This window comes from Pinus tabuliformis, chromosome Q, assembly GCF_031772625.1.
Source record: "Pinus tabuliformis cultivar Carrire ecotype Pingquan chromosome Q, CPIR1, whole genome shotgun sequence".
Taxonomy (NCBI): Eukaryota; Viridiplantae; Streptophyta; class Pinopsida; order Pinales; family Pinaceae; genus Pinus; species Pinus tabuliformis.
In genome coordinates, this window is record NC_142296.1 from 796640530 (window position 1) to 796647583 (window position 7054).

Genomic DNA, 7054 nt, shown 5'->3' on the forward strand with positions numbered 1-7054 from the left:
CACCCTTACATAACTTGTAAGGGAATTTAACTTTGTCTGGCTGATTGGAAGGTTTCTCCATACTAGGTTCATCAGTAGCAATGGTTGCTTGGTTGCCCCCGTGCTTATTTGAATTCTTCTTCTTCGTCGTCCTTTTCTTCTTCTTCTTGGCCTCTTGGTTATTAGAATCAAGACTTTCACCAGGCGAAGAGGAAGAAATGGATGGAAAAACAACAGGTGAATAAGGCAAAGGGTCAACTTTAGGATCAACTTGAGGTTGGTACTGTTCAGGTGGAGGAGAACTTGGTTGAGGGACAATTTGGACATTCCAAACCATGGTGGTCGGAAACAACTAAATTGGAAAATTAATGGTAAATATAGGAAGGGACAATGTTTCCATATAAGGAGCACCAATATTTCCAAAAGGAGGAAAAGGACCAGGATTCCCATTAGAGGGGTTTCCTTGATTGGTGGAGTCAAGAATTATTTCCAATAGTCTCAACCTAAGATCCACTAAGGAGTTGTTCGAGAAGGAGGATGTTATTCCATGGTCAATTATTTGATTTTACAAATTAAAGGGTTTACATACGTGTAGGCAATCTCCCCGAATGCTGTGTTTGGTGTATCATAGTGTACAAGACAATTGACTTAGCTACCTATGGCAGGATATAAACATATAGGGGACTTCTAAAATATACCCATAGTTTTGTGGAAGTGTAGTCTATGTTAGTGTTGTCTATTGCGTAACTGTACGATGAGAGCATTCCCATATACTTTTCATGTGTGGAGCGCCATCCAATATACCCAAAGGTACGTCGAGAACGGTCCGATACACTTACATACATGGAAAGGGATATCACCCCTGAAATGCAATGCTGGCAAAAAACGACAACTCCTATGTTTATAGACGTTGGAACACATCTCTAGCTTAAACCTCTATGTGTGTCATTAAGTTTCAAATTATCCTTAGGTTAATTGAGTGAATTTTAGAGTTTATCTTGAATTATGTTTCGATTTCAAGGCTCAAAACTCGATGTCACCTGAACACAACTATAATGCAACTAATATGACAAAAGTAACTCTTTTCATTTTCCTTTTAACAATGAAAGGCCTAACTAAGTATGGAAGAAGAAATCAATAAAAAATGCAACAATCAATCTCCTCAACATCAGTATTCCAATCAAAATTAAATCCATATATGCAACACAAATAATTGCTTTTCTTTTCTTTTCTTTTAATGTTTCAAATGCAAAGAAACATATGAATGCGACTTGATCATTGAAGAAAAGAAGCCACATAGACTTTAACTCTAATGTAAAAGCTACTTTTCAAATTCAACAATATTACAAACCCTAATTGACAAGAAGAAAGAAAGAACAAAACAAAATATTATAAAAAAAGGTGATGATACTCAAAGGTGATTAACACTCATACACAATTTAGCCTCCTCCGCCCCCCCCCCCATCGTTTGAGGGGGGATTGCTTTGCAAAAGTATAAGAAAAAACACACAATTTCATACAAGGTATCAACTTTTCACAGACATAGAGAAACTCAAAGACTCAAGGAAAACTTATTGGACCAAAGAAAAGCAGAGAGCAAGGCAGAGGAATGAATTTTTTTGAATTCTACTAGATCAATGTAGGTGCTAAAAAGGAGATAGTGCACTGTGGTGCAGGTGCAAAACTAAAAAAAGTGCACTACAATGCAAATACACTAGATCAGTGGATGTGCTAAACAAGAGAAAGTGCATTGCAACGTAGGTAAAGATAAGGCTTAGGTGAGTTGGGCCACTCTATCTCTAGACTAGGGGGTGCACTGAGGAATATTCGACCAAAATACAACACAAAAAATCAAGCAAGCTCAAAGAAGTTGTTTTCCTAAGGCTAATCAATGTCTGAGTGAATCAATCAATATCAATTTAAGATGTGAAAAAGGTGCTAAAATCAAGGAAACCACTGGGGAAAAAATCGATCCTTAGTGGATTCGCCAATTTCTTGTGTAGAATTTATGATTGTGGATAAAAGTATCTTCCCTAGACCTAGTGGACTGGTATAGAATAACATAGAGAAAATAATATAGGGTTTCCCTTAGAGAAATTGAAGAATGGAAAGCACTTACTTTCAATCGTTGCAAGATTTACTTTCCTCTCTGCTTATAAGCTCCAATCATAGCTCCGATTTTTATAATTAGAACTTGCACATACATTCACAACAAGCCAAATATCCCCAACATCTACATAGAATAATTCAATTACTCTATTCAATGGATCAACAAGCATTGAAATACATGAATGTAAATGTAACATAACACATATAGGAAAAAAATATACTCTTTGTATTAATATAAATAAGAGAGAGTTTACAACCAACAATAGTAGATGATCTTGTAGATATCCCCCCAAAGTGACTTATCCTTCCAAGTCACAAAGCACACCTCAATGTCACTCTAATGCATGTAGATGATGAATTTCTTAGATTCAAGGAAGAAACATGAGGGCATGATCAGTATCCAAAAGCCAACCCTGATGTTGTAGATAACAATAAATTTATAGGATAGGGATGGTAGTTTAGGAATTATTATCCATTTACCAATATAGGCTTGAGATCCACCTAATATGGGAGGATGAACTCAAGGGATAAGAGGTGAAGTCTCCAAGGTAGGATTAGATAGGATTCAAACTTCTTATCCAAGGTAAATGGTCAAAACAACCCCTAGAAGCTTTTGGAAGAGGAAGCTTCGAGATCCTTTTTAATTTTCCTGAATTTATAGAATCAACACACCCCCATCAAGGAGTAAGCTATTGTTGATCAATGCAAGTGAGAATGGAGCAACCTGCTGTTGAACGTAGGTCTCTAAAGGGGAAGGGTGCACTAGGGCTTAAAAGCTCTAATGTTTGGCAGTTAGACCTAGAAACTCATTTATTTGGAAAGGTCATTCCTAGGGATTTGTGTAGGGGTGATGACAACATGTTCACATATTTTGATTGATCCAATTTGTATGTTTATTGACCAAATGTGACAAAATGGCCTATAACATGTTTAATAAGACATTAAAATAGAAAAAAATCATATTACTAATATATTTATATCCCTCCAAAAATTGAAATATTTATAATATTTAGTTTACATTTAAATGTACTACAAACTAATAATGTGAAGATAGAATGTCTATATATAATATAGAAATTTTAAACTATAAGTTATTAATAATTTATAAAATTATAAGTTATTAATAATTTATAAAATTAAATTATTTTCCATTAGATACTCTATAAAGTTTTTTTCCCAATCAACAAGTTTCATATAAACCCATTTATAATTGTGATTTACATACAAACATTCCAAAATTATGCAATTCGATCTTCATAAATATGTTACTTTTGTTGGATAACTTTAATCAACTACAACATATCTCTCTTCTTGTTAACAACCCTTGTAGTCGCAAGATAACGAAGAAGATGGTGTGCATTTGTTTCAATCACTTCAAATACCTTATATTTTAGATTTCACTTAGTTATTTGTTTGAACATGAATTGAATCGATAATAGCATTTTCCATCTATTGAATTGGAATCTCAAAGTTTATATGATTGTAATGATCTATCCATTTTCTATAAGTATGTATTTAGTGATAGGATCAAGTTCATAGATGATCCAGATTGGATCATTATATTTTTTTTCATCCATATTGATGCATTTCAAGTGGAAAAAGCAGAGGAATCAGCTCATGGGACCGATTTTATTGTCGCAACCCAGTTTGGCAAATCAGGTTTTGAAACCTTCCAGGAGCATTTTAAGGCATCAAACCACATTTTTTTTGGGTGTAAAACTTTTCCTCTTTATTAGCACACCATTTATTGTTATTCTACACACATAGATATTTCCAACGACATAAGAAGCACGTCAATCATAGTTCGTATGAGAAAGTTATGCCACTCATAAGTTGACCTTCTTATTTTCACACATACAATTAGGGAGGATGCCACATCAACCCCCATTATTCATGGAAAATGGGATATCCATGTGATTATGATGTAAAAAAATCTAGAAGAGTCTATATTGTAACTCTAGTTAAGACTCGATGTAGAGAAAATTAACCACTAGTAGGCTATCGGGCTATGTTATAACCGGGCCACTAGGAGGAAGAGGCATTCCATTCTTTCAAGAGAATTTTGTTCCCTAGTTGAGGAAAGATAGCCAGGAGAGATATGAGGTATAACACATGAAGAGGATCAATGCACAGTAGCAGCCCACAGGTCATAGACATTACTTCTTTGTACCTGCAACCATATTTCCAGATAGAGAAAGAGAGCGAAGTGACCTCACTTTCCAGTTGGGTTTTTTCCCAAAAGGGTTTCCTAGAGAGCATATATTTTGTCTTAAGTGTGTGTGTGAGAATATTTTTCCATTCTCTACTTTTATGCATAATTACATTCATATGCATCCACTAATTACAGTTAAATCTATAGTTCTTAGAGTTTAATAAAACTGTAATAGTGTAGAATCTCAAATTTTTAATATAATATTATTAGATCTATTGTGATGAACTGTCCAGTGGAATATCCACAGTAGTTTACAGATAATTTGGTATCAAAGCAGGTTTCTTTGGGTATTTTGTGGATATTTTAGGGATATAGATCAGTGGGTCCAAAAATCATAAAACCCTAATCATGGCTGACACATCTATAAATGAACCTCATGATCCTGCAGAGGTGAGGTTTACGCGGTTAGAAAAATAATTCACAGATATCAATCGCAATGTAATCCTCCCCATGGTGGATTTGAATAACATTCTGGGGATATTTGGAGAATATGGTCGAAGAAAGGACCCGAAAAGTATCAACCCAGTTCAAGTGTCGCGAACCAATCACAGTCCCTGTTTAAAATGGAAGAAAAAGTAGATATCAATCCATACCATGATGAGATCAATGCTCTGAAGCTGAACCGATGGTCACAACAACTGGAAGTTTATTTCAATTTCCATTAGATCGAGGAAGGGTAAAACATCTCATTCACGCGGCTGAAATTAGTGGGCCATGCACTGACTTGGTGGGAGAGCCACACAAAAACCATGAGTTGGAGGGAGTGTTGGCTTGAGGGGACTTGGAATCAAGTTCAAAGTTAGTTATGCTAACCAACAAAAACCTACACTACCGATCCTTTCGATAACAACCCGCGTAGCATAGGCTACAGTCTCACTCGAGGCAGTATTGGGGGATGCTAGATCCAAGTTTCTGCATCCAAAGGACTATGTGATGTGCTTCTACTAAACTTAGGGCTTTATCGAACCTTCACGAACCCTAACCCTTAAAACCCAAAAACTACAACAACTAACAATTAACAGATTCAAGCCCTTCGCCGATTACGCTAAACATTCATAACATCATGTAAATAAGAAAATCTACTTCTTTCACGGATCTATTAAGTAATTTTCATGATTAATCACATTAAATAGATCAAAACATACATTAAATTCAGAGATAGAAAGAACACACAAATACATAGATATTTCTTCAAAACAACCTTTATTATGCTTAGATCTTCTATTACAGACTCTTCCAACCTCGCACACACAGCTGCAAGGGCCCGTGCACTCAGCTTTGGACTTACCAAGGTCTCCGTGCACACAGCTGTAGGAGCCTTCCCCTTTGCCCAAGTACAGAATAGACAAAATAGACCAAAAACTTGCCTTTCTATGCTCTTCAATCCATTTACTGACTTTTCTATAACTTTCTATGACTCCTTTTATATCATTCTCTATTATAATACCATGGTTCGTGAACCATGGGCAGGTCACAGAACAACTTAAACCTTAGAAAAATAACATGATTTGACCTTCCTAAAGCCCCTTTGACTTCTATTAACCTGCGTGATCCGCTCCTCAAAATGCAAAGACTTTACAATATTAATAAAAATTTTACAAAATTTAACCCCAGGGGACCTTGTTCTAACAGGCCCCCAACACAAAGTCGTGACTCGTCCCGAGTCACTTTGCTAGTGTTGCCTCAATCTTTGCTTGCAAACCACTAAACTCTATCTTCAATGCTTGAAGATCTGTTGTTCCCTGTGCAGCGTCCTGACAAACTTCTTCAACCAATTTCTCTATGGTAGAATCTTTGACTACAAGGACCATGGTTCTATGTGTATGCTACATAGACTTGAACTTGCTCTGAATTGTCTATGGGAGTTGGCTTGCCTCATCGGCCCAAGGTTGTGTCCTTGAGGATATGATGGAGGCCTTCTGACGCACCTCATCAATCTGGGTTTGGATGAACTTTCCCTCTTGTAGTCGGGTGAACCTTTTCGCTGGTGCTAAGGTCTGCATTTTTGTCTTGATCTTGTCAAACTACACCTGTTTCTCTCGGATGTTTGCTTCAACTTTCTGCAAGTGTGGATCCTCTTGCAACGAGGTCTAGATCTCCATGGTCTGCTAAAAAAAATGGCTACAATCCTTGACTACAACTTCTAGAGTAGTCATATTCTCTTTAATAGTAGCCTCGCACTACTCTCTGACTTCCAGAGGAGTGGTTGGCTGCAGCTTAAGTTGAAGCTCAAATATCTACAGTTGTAACTCAAAGCAAACCTTGCCAATTTCCTCCTTTGTTTCCTTCACCACAACAACTAACTTCTGGATTTTCTCTGTAGAGGTTCCTTCTGCTGGAATTTGGAGCTCGGGAAGCTCACTGCAGGCCTGTACTATTATTGCTTCCAGCTACTAACTATGCATAATGACCTCTTCACGTTCTTTAAGCACATGTGCCTTTTCCTCAAACAGTTGCTAGTTGTTCATTTTGACTTCGCTAATAACTAGTATTTCACATTTTTCGTGAACCTTGAGCTCATCTGATACTCCTTGAAGCAGCTCATGTAATGTATGAATGGGGAGTGCCACAAGTTTAATGCTCAAATAATTCAGATGCAAGGGGCGCACCCTGTCCTCTGGAGTCTCAACGTGCAAGGATCCCTCTAGTAACTATACTGCTCGAAGGTCTGTGGTGATCTCTGTTGTTGAGGCTGTCACACTCTCTTGCTTCAAGCTCGCTTGTCCTATGATTGCTTGTATTACCCCTGTCTAG